The 18,512-nt window shown below is 39.5% G+C and overlaps 1 long non-coding RNA gene across 2 annotated transcripts in view; it reads right to left on the bottom strand.

Annotated features, from left to right (window-relative positions):
• Positions 1–3,136: 3,136 nt before the first annotated feature.
• Positions 3,137–18,512, bottom strand: part of LOC128566554 (uncharacterized) — a 105,536-nt gene continuing 90,160 nt past the window's right edge. For both annotated transcript variants that reach the window (XR_008374587.1, XR_008374588.1), the window contains 3 exons: positions 12,370–12,494; positions 11,500–11,650; positions 3,137–3,398 (listed from right to left, as the gene is read on the bottom strand). This is a non-coding gene — a long non-coding RNA (uncharacterized LOC128566554). The remainder of the gene's footprint in view (positions 3,399–11,499; positions 11,651–12,369; positions 12,495–18,512) is intronic.

Raw genomic sequence — 18,512 nt, 5'->3', positions numbered from 1 at the left:
ACTTTGAATGTTTGTGTTTGGAGTTTGGACCATTCCCTTAAAAATAATAGGAAGTCAACAAAAGAGTGACTGAAAGAGATGCTTGAGGAAGACTAAACCAGAGTTTGTGTGCAGCAGAAAAAAGTTAGCTGAGTGGTACTGCATTAGTCCAAGTAAGCAACGACATATCTATAACAATGCTTCTCAGGCCCCGAGAGTTCAAGAAAATCCAGATAGTTTTTCTACATTTGTCATCAGGCAGGTAGGAGAAAGATAGTAAGAGAATAGCAATAGGGAAAATAGGTTTCCTTGTTAGAGTGTCTCTTACCTACTCTTCCCTACCTGCTTAGTAATATGGGTTCTGCTCTTGGTACCTAGGATTCTAGGGACAATCACATGCAAACTTGTTCTCTACAGTCATCATACAAAAATTCATAGAATATTTGATATTTTTTGATTGCCATAAAAAAATAAAGAACTTTTTTAATGGACTTAATAAGTGTTAGGAGAGGTCCTGTGTGTTCCTGCACACTCTTCCTGAGTGTGCTAAACTGCAAGGCCTGACTGTCCTCAGAGCAACTTCTACAGCCAGTTACACAGGAAATTTAGTAGGTGGAAGTGACCACAGTGTGACAACTATGAGATTATGAGCTCCCCACAGAAGGAAGACCAACTTGGCTTGTTGCTTCTACAAAAGGTGCTGAGATTTTGGCCCTGTGTTCCCGTCATATCACAACCTACAGCATGCATAACCTTTGTCTGGACCATCAACATGGCTACACCAATTCCCTAATCAGAAAATTGGTGCAGCCATGTTGGTGCTCTTGCTATTTATTGCACTGGGAGTAATAAGCTGTGTTTCTCTGATGCATGGTCTTGTCTATTTTTGTACTTACAGAGTTATGGTATTGGTATCCTCTACAGGGTTGGCGCTCTTGTTAAACAAAAGCTGGGTACCAAGATGGACAATGACATTCTGAGGGGAAAAAAGGCAAGAGCTTTATAGCCAGGTTCAGGAATATAAGAAACATCCCAGGAAGCCAATAACCAATTCTCTCATCTAAATGATAAACTTGAAGGTGGGGAGAGTAAATGATTTCTCACTGTTTTCTCTCTTTATGAACAGAAGTCAAGTCAGTGAAGAGAGGCTGAGTGCTAAGAGATGGGATGGAAAAAAATGCCCAGTCAGTGATGGGGTTCTTGCTCTGCAATGGAACAGTGGATAGGAAAGCACCCCAGGACCCTGCCAGGGAGGAAAGCACAGCTTAACTATGCTTTAACACCACAGCTGGCACCAGCCCTGGAGTGCATGCCCCAGTGCAGAGTGTCAAGGTGTGCACTCGCTGTGAGAAGGAATCCAGATCCACATAGGTCAATGGACTAAGGCTCTATTAGAAGCACAGCTTTTGCAATGAGATGATGAGAGATTATGCTTTTAGAAGTTAAATGTTAAAAATGAGACCACCTCACATTCAACCCCACTGTTTACTGTAGAGTACTGTTTACTCTAGCATCTAGGAGACCCAACTAGTTTTACCTTAGGGTAGCAATTAGGCAATAGGGCCTGGGTGACTCCTGCTGCTTAACTACAGCCAGTTTGGGTATGAAGATCACTTCATACACAGACTACGAGCATATTGAGCAGCTGACTGAGTCTGAAAACCCTACAGTAGCCCCACAGTAGCCCACTGGGACCCAGTCCCCATGACACCTAACCCTTTGGGCTGAGCAAGGGGAGAAGTAGTAGCTATTAGATCTGAACTCATTGTGTGACTTTGGAGGGAGAAAAACAACTCTGACACCTAAGGAGGGAAGACCTTAGACTCTGAGAAGTATTGGGAGAGAGGAACAGTTCATGTTCCCCTTATCCCCTAAATCTGGTCCTATAGAAAAATAATCACATCATCTGCCAGAGTGAAGATGAAGCTGTGCTAACGATCTGCCACAGTGCTGGGTTTACTGTCCTCATCCACATGCTATGGGAATGGGGAAACTCACGTGCACATGATTATCTGTGAACTATTTTACTGTGCTTGACCATACTGTGAATAGTTCCCAATGTGAGCCTCACTCCCCCACATGACAATCATGTAGATTTCACAACCCCGTTTCAATATGACTGGTAAGAATTCATGTTTCCTGAGGCCCAAGCAACCTGGGACTGTGCCACGTATAGCGATCAAGTCTGTGCCTACCTGTGACACTGCTCGGGGTCTTAACCAAACCCATGTAATGAGATCCATATTAAATTTAATGGCAAATCCTGACCTGGAGTGACCTGTGCCCTTGGAGTTCTGTTTTCATGGAAGAAGAGTGGGCCACTGAATATCTACCACTCGGAACAGAGGTTGCTTTTTTTGCCCATTTGTTGCCTTTTGTAATTTTTGGCACTGACACTGGCCTTTGGTCTACATTCCCTTTGTGGGGACACAGGGTAAAGAGGGACATTCTACCAGGAGTGCACTGACTCCTGATTCCATACAGCAGTGTGAGGACTGCTTCACCTAGAACTGAAGCCTAGCAAGACAATAGTCAGGGACCCATCCATTAACTTAGTGAGACAGCACAAACCCTGGAAGGCCAGCAGGTCGACCTAAACTCCCTTCCATGAGTTGCAACGGATAACAGGCTGGCATCACGGCTGAATACAGGACAGTAGGTACGGGCACGTATATCCCATGTTGTGCTTGGGTCAATGTTACCATTGACATGGAACAATTCACCATATCCTAGGAAAGAAAGCTAAATGGTTAACTGAAATGAGACCAACTAGCTCCCTCTGAGACTTATTCAGGAGGCTGATCCAGGGATGCCGGGCTGCAGAGCAGAGGCTAGTACTACACAGTGGCCTTATCAAGCTAATCAACATTTTGTTGATAGCAGTTAACCCAATGCTGCATGAGGCAAACAGAATGAATTGGCCCCAACTCCTGTCTGCATCTAATTTGAGCTACTGACTTCAATAAGTTTATGTGACCAAGAGGATATACAACTCTGATGACTTACATGGCATTTGCCAATTCTGAAAAGAATGACTAGGGAACTATAATGACAGCTCCCACAAGAACACATGTGTAAAATAGACAAGAAAGAAGAGTTCCCCCAAGGAAGGGGCAGGAAATGACAAAACAACAAATATTCATAACCAATATTTCCAAAGTGTCACTTTATTCCTTTTTATTTTATTGCCTTCCTTCCATTATCTAAGATCATATGAGCAATGTGCAGAACTAAAGTTTGTAAATCTGATGCTCAAAAAGATAATTCTACCCCTCCACAACCAACTTGTGCATTCTCCTTGATCTCCTCTGCCTCCATTTCAGCAGTGAAAATGCATGCAACCGAGAGTGGTGTTGAACAGGGTGATGAATCACAGTGCCGTGAGTCATAGTGTTCACTGGGCTTTTTTGCAGCAGCTTCTAAAAAGCAGTGGGGAAAGAATTTGAGAGACAAATTAAAGTTTAATATATGAGAGAATATTGGTTTAAATTTAAAATCTCCTTTTTAGAGAACCAATAATAGTTATGACCAAGGAATAAAAACCTTATTCAAGAGGAGGAATATACACTATTATGGTACTTAGTTTAGTATTTAATTGAGCAAATTCACATATTGTAATTAAAACCCTGAAAATCAACCTTTGAAGCACTTAATACATTGATTATAAATTTAATTAAATTCCCCTAAATAATTTTAACTGTAGGAACAAATACAGTATGGTCAATTCTTTTGAATATATCGAGCATCTTGAACGGCAAACTATATTTGTACAATGATGCAAGACTGATAATACCTTTTCATTAGAGCTAGTTATCAAAATTCTAAAATAGATTTAACTGCTTCTTATTTTGACACTGCCAGGGTTCCCATTTTTAAATGTTCCTGGAGTTTTATTAAACTTCCCAGACCCAAAAGAAAAATCACAGTCAGTCTCACACTAAGATGCTTTGGGCAAAGTACAGACCTGGAAGTTTGCACTAGGTTCCCCCCACGTTCTGACTCACTGGCTACATGACCCTGAGTTGGCACCTTGGGTATGATTACAATGGCTATAGTGATTCAAAGAGATGATATTGAGCATCGTAAGTTGAATCCCTTTATATGACACGTGTTTGAAATTTCAAGTTATTAAAACATGATGCCTTTTCTTAAAATGAAGTATTTTCAAAGTTTTGAATGCCTGCCTAATCCCCTAGTCCTTAATCTATCGTCTTGTCACTATAAGGACCTAATCTGTTAACATTTTTAAAATATTATACTTCATAGTAATTTCTTCAGCTTAATTAAAGGGCCATCTGGGGCGTAACCTCTATGAACAGCTAACCTCTTTGGGAGATTAGGCTAATTCATTTCACTGGAGACAAAACTTTTGAAATCTCCATCTTCTTGAGAAACAGATTTAATGAACCTTTGCATTCAACTTATTATGTTATATGACCACTAATGCTAATCAGTACTGGCTGTTCTTGGTACAGTTCCTGCTTTATACAGGATTTTGGTTTTATGCACACTGATAAGAAATACAGGAGCTGCAAAATGCCACATACAATACTACCTACTGCAAAAATCAGTAAAAAATTTTAAATATCCAAGTACGTATAAACTTATTTTATATAAAATAATGACCCTTTGTATACTTAATAGTAACCTTTTTTACTTAGGGTGTTACGGTGAATTCATGGACTTTCGAAGATGCAAGTTCTAAGTATTATTTTAATCATTATTTGATACTCATACGAAATCTCTTTAAGCAGATTTTTTTTAATTAAATCATAGCTGTGTACATTGATATATTCATGGGGCATCATTCACAAGCTTCACAGACCGTTTACCAAGTTTCACATATACCCTTGTAAGATGCACTACTGGTGTAATCCCACCAATCCCCTTCCCTCTACCCCCTGCCTCCTCCCACCCCTGCCTTTCCCCCTTCCCCCTCTTCTTAGGTTGTAACTGGGTTATAGCTTTCATGTGAAAACCCTAAATAAGTTTCATAGTAGGGCTGAGTACATTGGGTACTTTTTCTTCCATTCTTGACAAGAATATGTTTACTAAGAAAAATATGTTCCAGCTCCATCCATGTAAACATGAAAGAGGTAAAGTCTCCATCTTTCTTTAAGGCTGCATAATATTCCATGGTGTACATATACCACAATTTATTAATCCATTCACGGATCGATGGGCACTTGGGCTTCTTCCATGACTTAGCAATTATGAATTGGGCTGCAATAAACATTCTGGTACAAAATCTTAGTTATGATTTTTTGGTCTTCTGGGTATATGCCCAGTAGAGGGATTACAGGATTGAATGGCAGATCTATTTTTAGATCTCAAGTGTTCTCCATATCTCTTTCCAAAAGGAATGTATTAATTTGCATTCCCACCAGCAGTGCAGAAGTGTTCACTTTTCTCCACATCCGCACCAACATCTCTGGTGTTGGATTTTGTGATATAGGCTAGTCTCACTGGACTTAGATGGTATCTCAAAGTAGTTTTGATTTGCATTTCTCTGATGACTAAACATGATGAGCATTTTTTCATATGTCCAAAGGCCACGCACCTGTCTTCTTCAGAGAAGTTACTATTCAAATCCCTTGCCCAGCCTGCAATGGGATCCCTGGTTCTATTCTTGCTAATGCATTTGAGTTCTCTGTGAATTCTGGTTATTAAACCTTTGTTGGAGACGTAACCTGCAAATATCTTCTCCCATTCTGAGGGCTGTCTGCTTGTTTATTTACTGTGTTCTTGGCTGTGCAGAAGCTTTTTAGTTTGATCAAGTCCCAGTAGTGTATTTTTGAAGCTGCTTCAATTGCCCGGGGGGTCCTCCTCATAAAATACTCGCCCAGACCGATTTCTTCAAGGGTTTTCCCTGCACTCTCCTCTAGTATCTTTATAGTTTCATGTCTTAAGTTTAAATCTTTGATCCAGTGAGAGTCTATCTTAGTTAATGGTGAAAGGTGTGGGTCCAGTCTCAGTCTTCTGCAGGTTGCCAGCCAGTTCACCCAGCACCATTTGTTAAATAGGGAATCTTTTCCCCACTGAATGTTTTTAATTGGCTTGTCAAAGATCAAATAACGGTAAGTAGCTGGGTTTATCTCTTGGTTCTCTATTCTGTTCCAGACATCTAATTCTCTGGTTTTGTGTCAATACCATGCTGTTTTCATCACCATCGATTTGTAGTATAGTCTGAGGTCTGATAGCGTAATTCCTCCTGCTTTGTTTTTATTTCTGAGTAATGTCTTGGCTATTCGAGGTTTTGTTCTGATTCCATATAAAACGAAGTATTGTTTTTTCAAGATCTTTAAAGTATGACAGTGGAGCTCTAATAGGGATTGCACTGAAATTATATATTGCTTTGGGTAGTATGGACATTTTAACAATGTTGATTCTTCCCAGCCAAGAGCATGGTATGTTTTTCCATTTACTAATATTTTCAGCTATTTCTTTTCTTAGAGTTTCATAGTTCTCTTTATAGAGATCTTCCACGTCCTTTGTTAGATAAATTCCCAAATATTTCATCTTCTTTGGCACTACTGTGAATGGGATAGAGTCCTTAACTGTTTTTCCAGCTTGACTATTGTTGGTATATATAAAGGCTACCGATTTATGAATGTTGATTTTGTAACCTGAGACGCTGCCGTATTCCTTGATCATTTCTAGGAGTTTTGTAGTAGAGTCCCTAGCGTTTTCCAGATATACAATCATATCATCTGTGAAGAGCGAAAGTTTGATCTCTTCTGACTCTATATGGATACACTTGATCGCCTTTTCTTCCCTTATTGCGGTGGCTAAAACTTCCATTACGATGTTAAAAAGCAATAGAGACAATGAGCAGCCTTGTCTGGTTCCTGATCTGAGTGGAAATGATTCCAATTTAACTCCATTCAATATGATATTGGCTGTGGGTTTGCTGTAGATGGTCTCTATCAGTTTAAGAAATGTCCCATCTATACCGATTTTCTTAAGTGTTCTGATCATGAAGGGATGCTGGATATTATCAAAAGCTTTTTCTGCATCGATTGAGAGAATCATATGGTCTTTGTTTTTTAATCTGTTTATGTGCTGGATTACATTTATAGATTTACGTATATTGAACCAGCGTTGAGACCCTGGGATAAAACCGACTTGGTCATGATGTATAATTTGTTTGATGTGTTGCTGGATTCTGTTTGTTAGGATCTTGTTGAATATTTTTCAATCTATACTCATTAGTGATATTGGTCTATAATTTTCTTGTTGGGTCTTTTCCTGGTTTGGGGATCGGGGTGATGTTTGCTTCATAGAACGTGTTAGGTAATCTTCCTTCTTTTTCTACCTTTTGGAACAGGTTGAGTAAACTAATTCCTTTTAAAAGTTTGGTAGAATTCGGACGTGAAACCATCTGGTCCCGGGTTTTTCTTTTTAGGGAGGTTTTGTATGGTTGATGCTATTTCCGAACTTGATATGGGCCTGTTCAAAATTTCCACTTGATTCTGGCTAAGTCTTGGAAGGTGACGTGCTTCCAAGTATCGGTCAATTTCCTTCAGATTTTCATATTTCTGAGAATACAGTTTCTTATAATATTCATTAAGGATTTTTCGGATTTCTGAAGAGTCTGTTGTTATTTCTTCTTTGTTGTTTCTGATTGATGAGATTAGAGATTTTACTCTTTTTTTCCTGATTAGGTTGGCCAAAGGTTTATCTATTTTATTGACCTTTTCAAAAAATCAGCTTTTTGATTTATTGATGTGTTGTATTATTCTTTTGTTTTCAATTTCATTTAATTCTGCTCTGATTTTGGTTATTTCTTTTCTTCTACTGGGTTTGGGGTTGGAATGTTCTTCCTTTTCCAGTTGCTTGAGATGTCCCATTAAGTTGTTAACTTCCTGTCTTTCCGTTCTCTTGAGGAAGGCTTGAAGTGCTATAAATTTTACTCTTAGAACTGCCTTTGTGGTGTCCCAGAGTTTCTGATAGTTCGTGTGTTCATTGTTGTTTTGTTCCAAAAAGTTGGCGATTTCTTTCTTAATCTCATCTCTGACCCAGCTATCATTCAGCATAAGGTTATTTAACCTCCATGTTTTTGTATGAGTATGCAGATTCCTGTTGTTACTCAGCTCAAGTTTTATTCCATGGTGGTCCGAGAAGATGCATGAAATAATTTCTATTCCTTTAAATTTACTGAGGTTAGACTTGTGACCTAAGATGTGATTGATTTTGGAGTAAGTTCGATGGGCTGATGAGAAGTATGTGTATTCAGTTTTGTTGGGATGAAATGTTCTGTAGATGTCTGCTAAATCCAAATGTTGGATGGTTAGGTTTCAATCTAAGATTTCTTTGCTCAGCTTCTTGTTGGAGGATCCATCCAACACTGCCAAAGGAGTGTTGAAATCTCCGACTATTATGGAGCTCGAGGAAATCAAGTTGCTCATGTCTGTTAGAGTTTCTCTTATAAATTGAGGTGCATTCTGGTTCGGTGCATAGATATTAATGATTGAGATCTCATCATATTGAGTATTACCCTTAACAAATATGAAGTGACCATTCTTGTCCTTCCTTACCTTTGTCAGTTTAAAGCCTATTGTATCTGCAAGTAAAATTGCAACACCTGCTTTTTTCTGATTACCACTTGCGTGAAATATGGATGACCATCCTTTCACCCTGAGTCTGTATTTGTCTTTAAGTTAAGATGTGACTCTTGTATGCAGCAGATATCTGGCCTGAGTTTTTGTATCCAGTCAGCTAACCTATGCCTCTTTAGAGGACAGTTTAAGCCGTTCACATTAATGGAGAATATTCATAAGTCTGGTGAAGTTTTGGGTATCGAGTTTTTCAAAAGTCCAGTGGCATTTTTAATCCTTTCACCAGTGTGGAAATTGGAGTTTGATCTGAAGTTTCTGAGTGAGTTTACTTTTGTGGTATAGGATTTGGTTGGTCATTATGGAGGATAGGTCAGAGAACATCCTGAAGAGCTGGTTTGGTTATGGCAAATTTCTTCAACATATAAATGTCATTAAAGTATTTAATTTCTCCATCATAAATGAAACTCAGTTTAGCTGGATACAAGATCCAGGGTTGAAATTTATTTTGCTTTTGGAGATTAAAAGTCAGTGACCACTCTCTTCTGGCTTAAAAAGTTTCAGCAGAGAGATCTGCAGTCATTCTAATACTATTCCCTTTGAAGGTAATGCTTTTCTTTCTCCTGGCAGCTTTGAGGATTTTCTCCTTCATATTAACTTTAGTGAAGTTAATTATGATATGACTGGGGGATGTCTTATTGGGGTTGACTCATGCTGGGGTTCTGAAGCTGTCCGATATCTGAATTTCAGACTCTCTAGGCATGTCTGGAAAATTCTCTTTCATAATTTAATGCAGCAGTGCCTCTGTGCCCAGTGAGGCCACTTCACCTGTTTCTGGAACTCTTGTGATTCAGATATTCGCCTTCTTCGAATTATCCCAGAGCTCTCTGAGAGAATGATCCATTTTTGCTCTCCATTTCTCTTCCTCTTTGAGAGTTTGGGAGCGTTCAAAGGCTTTACCTTCGATATCAGAAATCCTTTCTTCTGCTTGCTCCATTCTGTTGCTGAGGGATTCTACTTTATTTTTCATATCTTTGAGGGCTGCAAATTCTTGCTTCAGTGTGTCCAAGTCTTTGGTGGTTTTGTCTTTAAATTTGTTAAATTCTTGAGACAACTTTTGAATTTCTCCTTGAATTCCTAATTCCACTTTGTTAATCTTGTCTGCAATCCAAATTCTGAATTCGATTTCTGACACTTAGCCAGTTGTTTATGAATTGGATCTTCAATTGCATCTGCCATATCTTTCCTTGGAGGGGTTGATCTATTCTGGTTATTCATGTTACCAGAGTTTTTCTGCTGATTCCGCTCCATGGTTGTTTTACTCCCTCTGATTTTTTCCCCTGGGGCTTTGTCGAGGTTCTGTACAGTGTTGTGGCCTGAGAAACTGGGGCCCTGTCTGGTGTGGTGGGTCTAAGTGGTTCTGTCTTGTTTTCAGCTGGGTTTTGTTCCACCCTAGTCAAACAGATACTCTGGATTGAAGTCTCAGCTGTGGAGAAATATCAGCAATTAAGTCATTCCACCCCCCACCGGCAAACAATTGGAAAAGAAAAATCAAACCTTCCTACCACCATGCACCCAGGGCATCACCTGATTTGTCCTCAGGCGATTGGTTCAGTTCAAAAAGTCCAAACCAATTGTCTCAGTCTGCACCTGTCTTGGGTGAGAGAGTTTAAGAGGTCTCTGGGAACTGGATCACAGGGGTCTGGTGACTACTCTGGTGTGGCTTCCTCCAGTGCTGCGTGGAGTCTGGAGGAGCCACCCAGACAATAGATCAGTCTGGGAAGGTTGATGCCTCCTTCCCCACCTTGCACCGCTGTCACACCCAGTCACTGATAGCCCTGCAGTTGGCTGACCCAGTTGCCTGTAGTGAATCGGTACTCCAGGAGTTTGCACCTGCCTGAATCACAAGGGAGTCTGCTGCGTTCTGCCTCTCTTTAGAAGGAGGAGGTGAGGCCTGACAACCTCAGGTGCTTGATGAAGTTTGGGGGGTTTTCACTCAGGTCCAGTCTCACCCCTGATTAATATTACTGACAGAACAGAACAGAACAACTCTTCAGTTCCCCTGCGGAAGAGAAGCTGAGTTGAGTTCCAAATCAGCTTGTCTTTGCTCTTGTATTGTCTTTAGGCTGACGATCCCCTGAGAGCCAGGTGCGTCTTAAGTTTAGTAAAGCGGACCTCTGGGTCAGCCCCACCCTGGGAGTTTCCCAGGTTTGCAAGTTGGAGTAGCCTCAGGCAAATCCTATACTCAGAGTCTCTGGTTGCCCAGGGAGACAGGGTGTGTGGCTTCAGAATATTTGGTAGTGAGCCGTATTGCTAGCAAAAGAGGGCTGCTGTTTTATGGCTCAGGCAACCGCTGCTCCGATGTAGCTCCCCTCCCGTCCTCTCTCTGCTCCCGTGCCCCAGAGTCTGCACCGACCAGCTGCATCCCAGCACTGTCTACACCCCTCAAGCAATCGCCCAAGAGTCTGGAGCCCTAGGGAACAGGCCTCCAGACCTTGAAGTGAGAGCAGAGGGGAGTGCGGGGAGCCTGGGTGCCTGGGGTTGCGGGCAGAGAAAACACACAGCTTTACACAGTTTTATGCCTGACCATATTGTCACCAAAAGACGGCTGTCAAACTGTGCCTCAGGGAACTGCCACTCTGGTTCAGTCCCCTCTCCACTGACCAGGACTGGCCTCCAGACTTCAGTGTGAGTAAAGGAGAGTGCTGGGAGCTCAGAATTCTGGGTAGAGACTATATACAGTTCATACAGTTTTATGCCTGGTAGGAGGACGCTGTGGCACCCTACGAGGGGAGGTAGGTCCAGTTTTTAGAGGGTCTCTCCCATGGAGTGTATTGGGAGGAACTTTGAGCTCTGCCCGATTGTTTGTGGGGCACTCTGAGCCATTCTCATGGGGGAGGGGACTCCCGTCTTCTTGGTAATGGATTTTGTACCTTTTGTTTGTATCCTTGTGGTCACAGCTCACCTCAGCGGGGTTGACATGCGTTCTTCAACCTTCTCTCTTAGTGCAGCTCAAATCCACCAGGTTACTTTCTGAATTTTTGTCCTTTAATTCTCCTACTGGATGGGAGCCTCCGTGGAAAGCTGGCTTCAGTCAGCCATCATGTCTCCTCCGCCTTAAGCAGATTTATTCAATTTTTTTTTACTACCCCTTACATCTTTGAAAGCATTCTTGCTTTCTGATGACAACAGTATAATTTAAACTCTAACTAATACCCTGATTTGTTAGTGCAGGAAATTAAATACCTCCAATGATACCTGGTCCCTTTTATGTAGCAAACAAAATTGGAGACAAAATAAAATCCAGATCCTAAGGGTACACTAAGGAAATAATGATGCACAAAAAACATAAAATGCTATTTGGACTTTAGTTTTAGTAATATGTGAGCTACAAAAATAGATACATATTTAAAGGTATGACTTTAAACTCATTTTTCCAATTCTCTGTATTTTTGCTCCTTTCTTTTCTGATGTTATTTCATCAACCATGAGGATTTTCTCCTCCATAAACAATAAGTTCTCAAAAGTTCACCAAAGAGACTTTCAAAAGGGAATAAAAGTTTGGGGTTTAATTTTTTTTACTGAAGGTAGCTGTGGAGGACAGTTTGTCCATTTCTTACAAAGCTAAACAATACCCAAAGGATATTTACACATAGTAAAATAAAGAAGTTTTGGAAGAGTTAAAAAAAAATGTGTATATATATATATATATATATAATTCCAGAAATTAACAGATTTAGGAAATAGAGTATGATGCATGATTTTGGAGAGAAGGATTACTATAATTGTGGGACATCCCTGTCTATGGTCCTAGGCAGAGGATTGTCACACTTACTTCTTTGAAAAACTTCAGGGTATCACTCAGGAGGCTGAGGCAAGAGAATTGCTTGAGCCCCGGAGTTTGAGGTTGCTGTGAGCTATGATGGCACAGCACTCTTCCAACAGTGACAAATGGAGACTCTGTCTCAAAAAAAAAAAGGACGTTATTTTGAAAAAAAATCTAACTACTATGTACTTAATAACTTCAAAAAATCAAAGCAATTTGTTAATTAAAAAAAGAAAAATTTCAGAGCATCAGAAACTGGAAAAGTGACTGGAAAGAAAAACAAATATTTCATGAAAACAACTCAGTTTCATGATTTCATAGATAATGGTACTAGATAAATCAGTCCTACCTAGAGGAAATTTCTAAGCATTCATATTTTATAAAAATATTTATTCCAAAACCATCTGTTTGTTGAAACTAGTTCTACAAATGACTCAACTATATGCTACTTTTATTACATATCCTCAAAATCATAATACTTTATTTAGGGAAAATGGAAGCAGGGGTAGCACAGTTTTTCAATCTTTTCAAATTCCACCCAAAAAAATGCAGAGATAAAACTAGAAAAGCAAAGAAAAATAGATGATTAACATCTTCAAAAAACGTAGGTGGCAAAATATCCTCATACACCCCAAAATATAGGCAGGTAGGGACAAACCTTCCGTAGCTACACCACACGCACAGCATCTGTGCCAGAGAAAGTACTGTAGCAACGTGGTGTCATGTTGCTATTGTGTTGCTAAAGAGAATCCTAAAATAGCCAGCAGAAACTCATTAGACTTTTCAGAGGACCAATGCGAGAACAGCAGCTGAAATTAGGTGGGTTTTGTATTGTCCAATAGTGGGTGAGTACAGGGCCGTACAATAGGTTCTCAAGAGACTGGAGCAGTCTGTCTGCCTCCATGAACCCTCAAAACTTACAACCTCCATTCTAGGACAAAACCCCACACTGCAGATAAAGTGCTAAGAAAAAAATCCAAATGGAAAGCACAAGGACAATAAAGAAATAGCAAAGAAGATACTCACATAAAACATGGTGATGAGAACAGAACTAGGATATCTGAGAAAGTAAACTGTCACGTATTTTAATACTCCACAAAACAGTAGAAGAATTCATTTTACAGTGTGATGTTAGGAAAGTTATCTTAACTCCTTTCTTGCAAAGCTTTAAGAAAACAAATTTCACTTAAAAAATAAACAACAGAAAAGAATGTGGTCAATGCCATATTGAGTTAACATACAGAAGGGGGTAAAAATGAACAACATAGATAATCTGTAGTGCTAAGCTCAACATGTCCTGGAAGCAGCTGCTGAGGACTTGTCAGCGGAGCTGGAGAGAATGTCGATTACTTGGGAGACAGTCAGCTGACAGAGTTTCAAAATTCCATATTTAGAAATAAAACATCTGTAGGGTGCTTTGCACATCCACATAATTTTAAAATTTGGTTTGGAATTTGGAGTTGATCAGAAAAGAATTGGGAATTATTTTTCCCACTTTATAACTAGAAAAACTGAAGCTCATAGAGGGAGACTTTTTCAAGATCACATCTCTTGAATGTGATGTTTTAATTTAATCACCTCATGTATTTGAGAATCAGAATTTCTGGTATGGAAGAAAGAAGGTTCATAGATTATATGGGAACTATTTAAAAAAAAAAAACCTGCAATCATAAATTTGACTTTGAAGTTTCATTTTTCAGCATAAAATATTTTTAGACCAGGCTCGGTGACTCACACCTATAATCACAGTACTCTGAGAGGCCGAGGCAGGTGGATCACTTGCGGTCAGGAGTTTGCAACCAGCCCTAGCAAGAACAAGTGTCCTTCTCTACAAAAAATAGAAAATGTTAAGCCCAGCATGGTATCAAATGCCAGTAGTCCCAGGAGGATCTCTTGATCCCAGGAGTTTGAAATTGAAGTGAGCTATGATGACACTACTGCACTCTAGCCGGGGAAACAGGAGACTCTCAACAACAACCAAAAAAACTATATATTTTTATGAGAATAACACTAACCCTAACTCCGTCCACTGAAAAGGCCTCAAACTAATAGCAAGGCCTGGAAATAGTGACCAGCTCAGTAGCAGTAAGCACCCATGTCACCTACAGTATGGCCTTCAGAAACCATTTTCCTCTAAAAGACATCTACAATCCTTGGAAACTGGTTCATTACAAGAACAGAAAATGTACAAACTCAGCCAGAACATCTTACCAGAGTAAAGAAGCTATGACAGACAGCTACAGACACGTGTGGTGGACCCAGGAGCCAGCTTCAGGAGGCCTTCTCAGGCAAAGAAGGTCAAATCGAGGTTTAATAAGGATTATAACTATAGCATATTTTAAACTTAAAGATTTAAACCTTTAAGTTCATAATAATATTTGTTAAAACGGTACCTTAATTAGTAAACTTTGTAAGATAGTAATGAACCAACTCATGACTTTAGTAACTGGTAATTAGTAAAGAAAAATGTATATTTATCCTGTCTTTCCAATTCCATTCAATACTATAAATAACCAAATAGTTGATGGGCCTAAGATTTTTCCTACATAAGGTTTCAACTAATAGATGCAGAAAGAAGGCTGGAATGAGAACATTATCACTTTGAAATTTTAATAAATTACTGGATCTGAGCAAGAAATACTATGTATACCCCCCAGACACACACACGCATTTAGCAAATGATTAAGCCAGTATTTAAATTTAAAAAATGAAAAAAGGGTGTTGTTCTCCTTAGTAGGGAAAAGTAGCCCCTACTCTGTCTGTGGAGTAGATCTTCTATGTTTCCTAAATAAAACTTGTTTTCACTCTATACTGTTGGCTTCCTCTTAAATTCCTTCTTATACAAAGCCAAGGATCCACTTGAACCCCAAGTGGTTCCCAGCACTGGAACTTACTATCCTATGTCACTTAGAATAAGAGTACAAAGGGCGGAGCAAGACGGCAGCCGAGTAACAGCTTCCTTGCATCTGGGCACCGTGAGTCTGGGGATATAGGACTCCAGGCATCTCTGGCCGGTGGGATCTGCCTATCATCACCCCAGAGAGGATACAAGGAGTCAGCAAGAGACTTCTGGACCCCAAGAGGAGGACTAAAACAGTGGAAAACTGGCAAGTGGTCGCGTGTGTTCAATCCATCTAAACCCGCCCGCAAATTCCACAGGCATGAGAACTTAAAGAGCAAGAGGAAGTGAAAGGAAAATTGGGGCAAGGAAACAGATAAAAGAAATCACCCATGAGGAAGAATCAGCAGAAAACTCCAGGCAACATGAACAACCAGTCCAGAACAACCCTGCCAAGGGACCATGAGATACCTACTGCAGAGGATCCCACCTATACAGAAATGTTAGGAATGACAGAAAGGGAATTTAGAATGCACATGTTGAAAACAATGAAAGAAATGATGGAAACAATGAAGGAAACTGCTAATAAAGTGGAAAATAACCAAAAGGAAATACAAAAACAGAATCAAATCAGAGATGAATACTATAAAGAATATAAAAAGGATATAGCAGAGCTGAAGGAAATGAAACAGTCAATCAGGGAACTTAAAGATGCAATGGAAAGTATCAGCAACAGGTTAGACCATGCAGAAGAAAGAATTTCAGAGGTAGAAGACAAAGTTCTCGAGATAACTCAGATAGTAAAAGAGGCAGAAAAGAAGAGAGAGAAAGCAGAACGTTCACTGTCAGAATTATGGGACTTTATGAAGCGTTCCAACATACGAGTTATAGGAATTCCAGAAGGGGAAGAAGAATTCCCCAGAGGAATGGAAGCCATACTAGAGAATATTATAAAAGAAAATTTCCCAAACATCACCAAAGATTCTGACACACTGCTTTCAGAGGGCTATCGGAACCCAGGTCGCCTCAACTCTAACCGAGCTTCTCCAAGACACATTGTGATGAACCTGTCCAAAGTCAAAACAAAAGAAAAGATTCTGCAAGCTGCCAGGAGTAAGCGCCAGTTGACCTACAGGGGCAAATTCATCAGAGTGACCGCAGACTTCTCTAATGAAACTTTCCAAGCAAGAAGACAATGGTCATCTACCTTTAATCTACTTAAACAGAACAATTTCCAGCCCAGAATTCTGTACCCTGCTAAGCTAACCTTCAAAATTGACGGAGAAATCAAATCATTTACGGATATACAAACATTGAGGAAATTCGCCACAACAAGACCAGCTCTACAGGAAATACTTCAACCTGTTCTGCACACTGATCACCACAATGGATCAGCAGCAAAGTAAGAAGTCAGAAATTAAAGGACAGAACCAAACCTCCACACTGATGCAAAAGATAAAACGAAGCAATGGACTCTCACAAAATAAGACGAATAGAATACTACCACACTTATCAATTATCTCAATAAATGTTAATGGCTTGAATTCCCCACTGAAGAGACATAGATTGGTTGACTGGATTAAAAAACACAAGCCATCCATTTGCTGTCTGCAAGAAACACACCTGGCTTCAAAAGAAAAATTAAAGCTCCAAGTCAAGGTTTGGAAGACAATTTTTCAGGCAAATGGAATTCAGAAGAAAAGAGAAGTTGCAATCCTATTTTCAGATACATGTGGATTTAAAGGAACTAAAGTCAAAAAGACAAAGATGGTCACTTTATATTGGTCAAGGGAAAAATACAACAAGAAGACATTTCAATTCTAAATATCTATGCACCCAATTTAAATGCTCCCAGATTCTTGAAACAGACCTTACTCAGTCTGAGCAATATGATATCTGATAATACCATAATAACAGGGGACCTTAACACTCCTCTTACAGAGCTGGACAGATCCTCTAAACAGAAATTAAACAAGGATATAAGAGACTCAAATGAGACCCTAGAACAACTGTGCTTGACAGACGCATATAGAACACTCCATCTCAAAGATAAAGAATATACATTCTTCTCATCACCCCATGGAACATTCTCCAAAATTGATCATATCCTGGGACACAAAACAAATATCAACAGAATCAAAAGAATTGAAATTTTACCTTGTATCTTCTCAGACCATAAGGCGCTAAAGGTGGAACTCAACTCTAACAAAAATGCTCGACCCCACACAAAGGCATGGAAACTAAACAATATTCTGTTGAATAACAGATGGGTGAAGGAAGAAATAAAACAGGAAATCATTAACTTCCTTGAGCATAACAACAATGAAGACACAAGCTACCAAAACCTGTGGGATACTGCAAAAGCAGTTTTGAGAGGAAAATTCATCGCTTTAGATGCCTACATTCGAAAAACAGAAAGAGAGCACATCAACAATCTCACAAGAGATCTTATGGAATTGGAAAAAGAAGAACAATCTAAGCCTAAACTCAGTAGATGAAAAGAAATATCCAAAATCAAATCAGAGATCAATGAAATTGAAAACAAAAGAATCATTCAGAAAATTAATGAAACAAGGAGTTGGTTTTTTGAAAAAATAAATAAAATAGATAAACCATTGGCCAGACTAACGAGGAATAGAAAAGTAAAATCTCTAGTAACCTCAATCAGAAATGATAAAGGGGAAATAGCAACTGATCCCACAGAGATACAAGAGATCATCTCTGAATACTACCAGAAACTCTATGCCCAGAAATTTGACAATGTGAAAGAAATGGATCAATATTTGGAATCACACCCTTTCCCTAGACTCAGCCAGGAAGAAATAGAGCTCCTGAACAGACCAATTTCAAGCACTGAGATCAAAGAAACAACAAAAAAATCTTCCAACCAAAAAATGCCCTGGTCCAGATGGCTTCACTCCAGAATTCTATCAAACCTTCAAGGAAGAGCTTATTCCTGTACTGTAGAAATTATTCCAAAAAATTGAGAAGGAAGGAATCTTCCCCAACACATTCTATGAAGCAAACATCACCCTGATACCAAACCAGGAAAAGACCCAAACATAAAGGAGAATTTCAGACCAATCTCACTCATGAACATAGACGCAAAAATTCTCAACAAAATCCTAGCCAATACATTCCAGCTTATCATAAAAAAAGTCATTCATCATGATCAAGTAGGCTTCATCCCAGGGATGCAAGGCTGTGTTAACATACGCAAGTCTATAAACGTTATCCACCATATTAACAGAGGCAAAAATAAAGATCACATGATCCTCTCAATAGATGCAGAAAAAGCATTTGATAAAATCCA

The sequence above is a fragment of the Nycticebus coucang genome, chromosome 15 (assembly GCF_027406575.1).
Source record: "Nycticebus coucang isolate mNycCou1 chromosome 15, mNycCou1.pri, whole genome shotgun sequence".
In the NCBI taxonomy this organism is placed as follows: Eukaryota; Metazoa; Chordata; class Mammalia; order Primates; family Lorisidae; genus Nycticebus; species Nycticebus coucang.
This window is presented reverse-complemented; position numbering and strand designations above follow the sequence as displayed.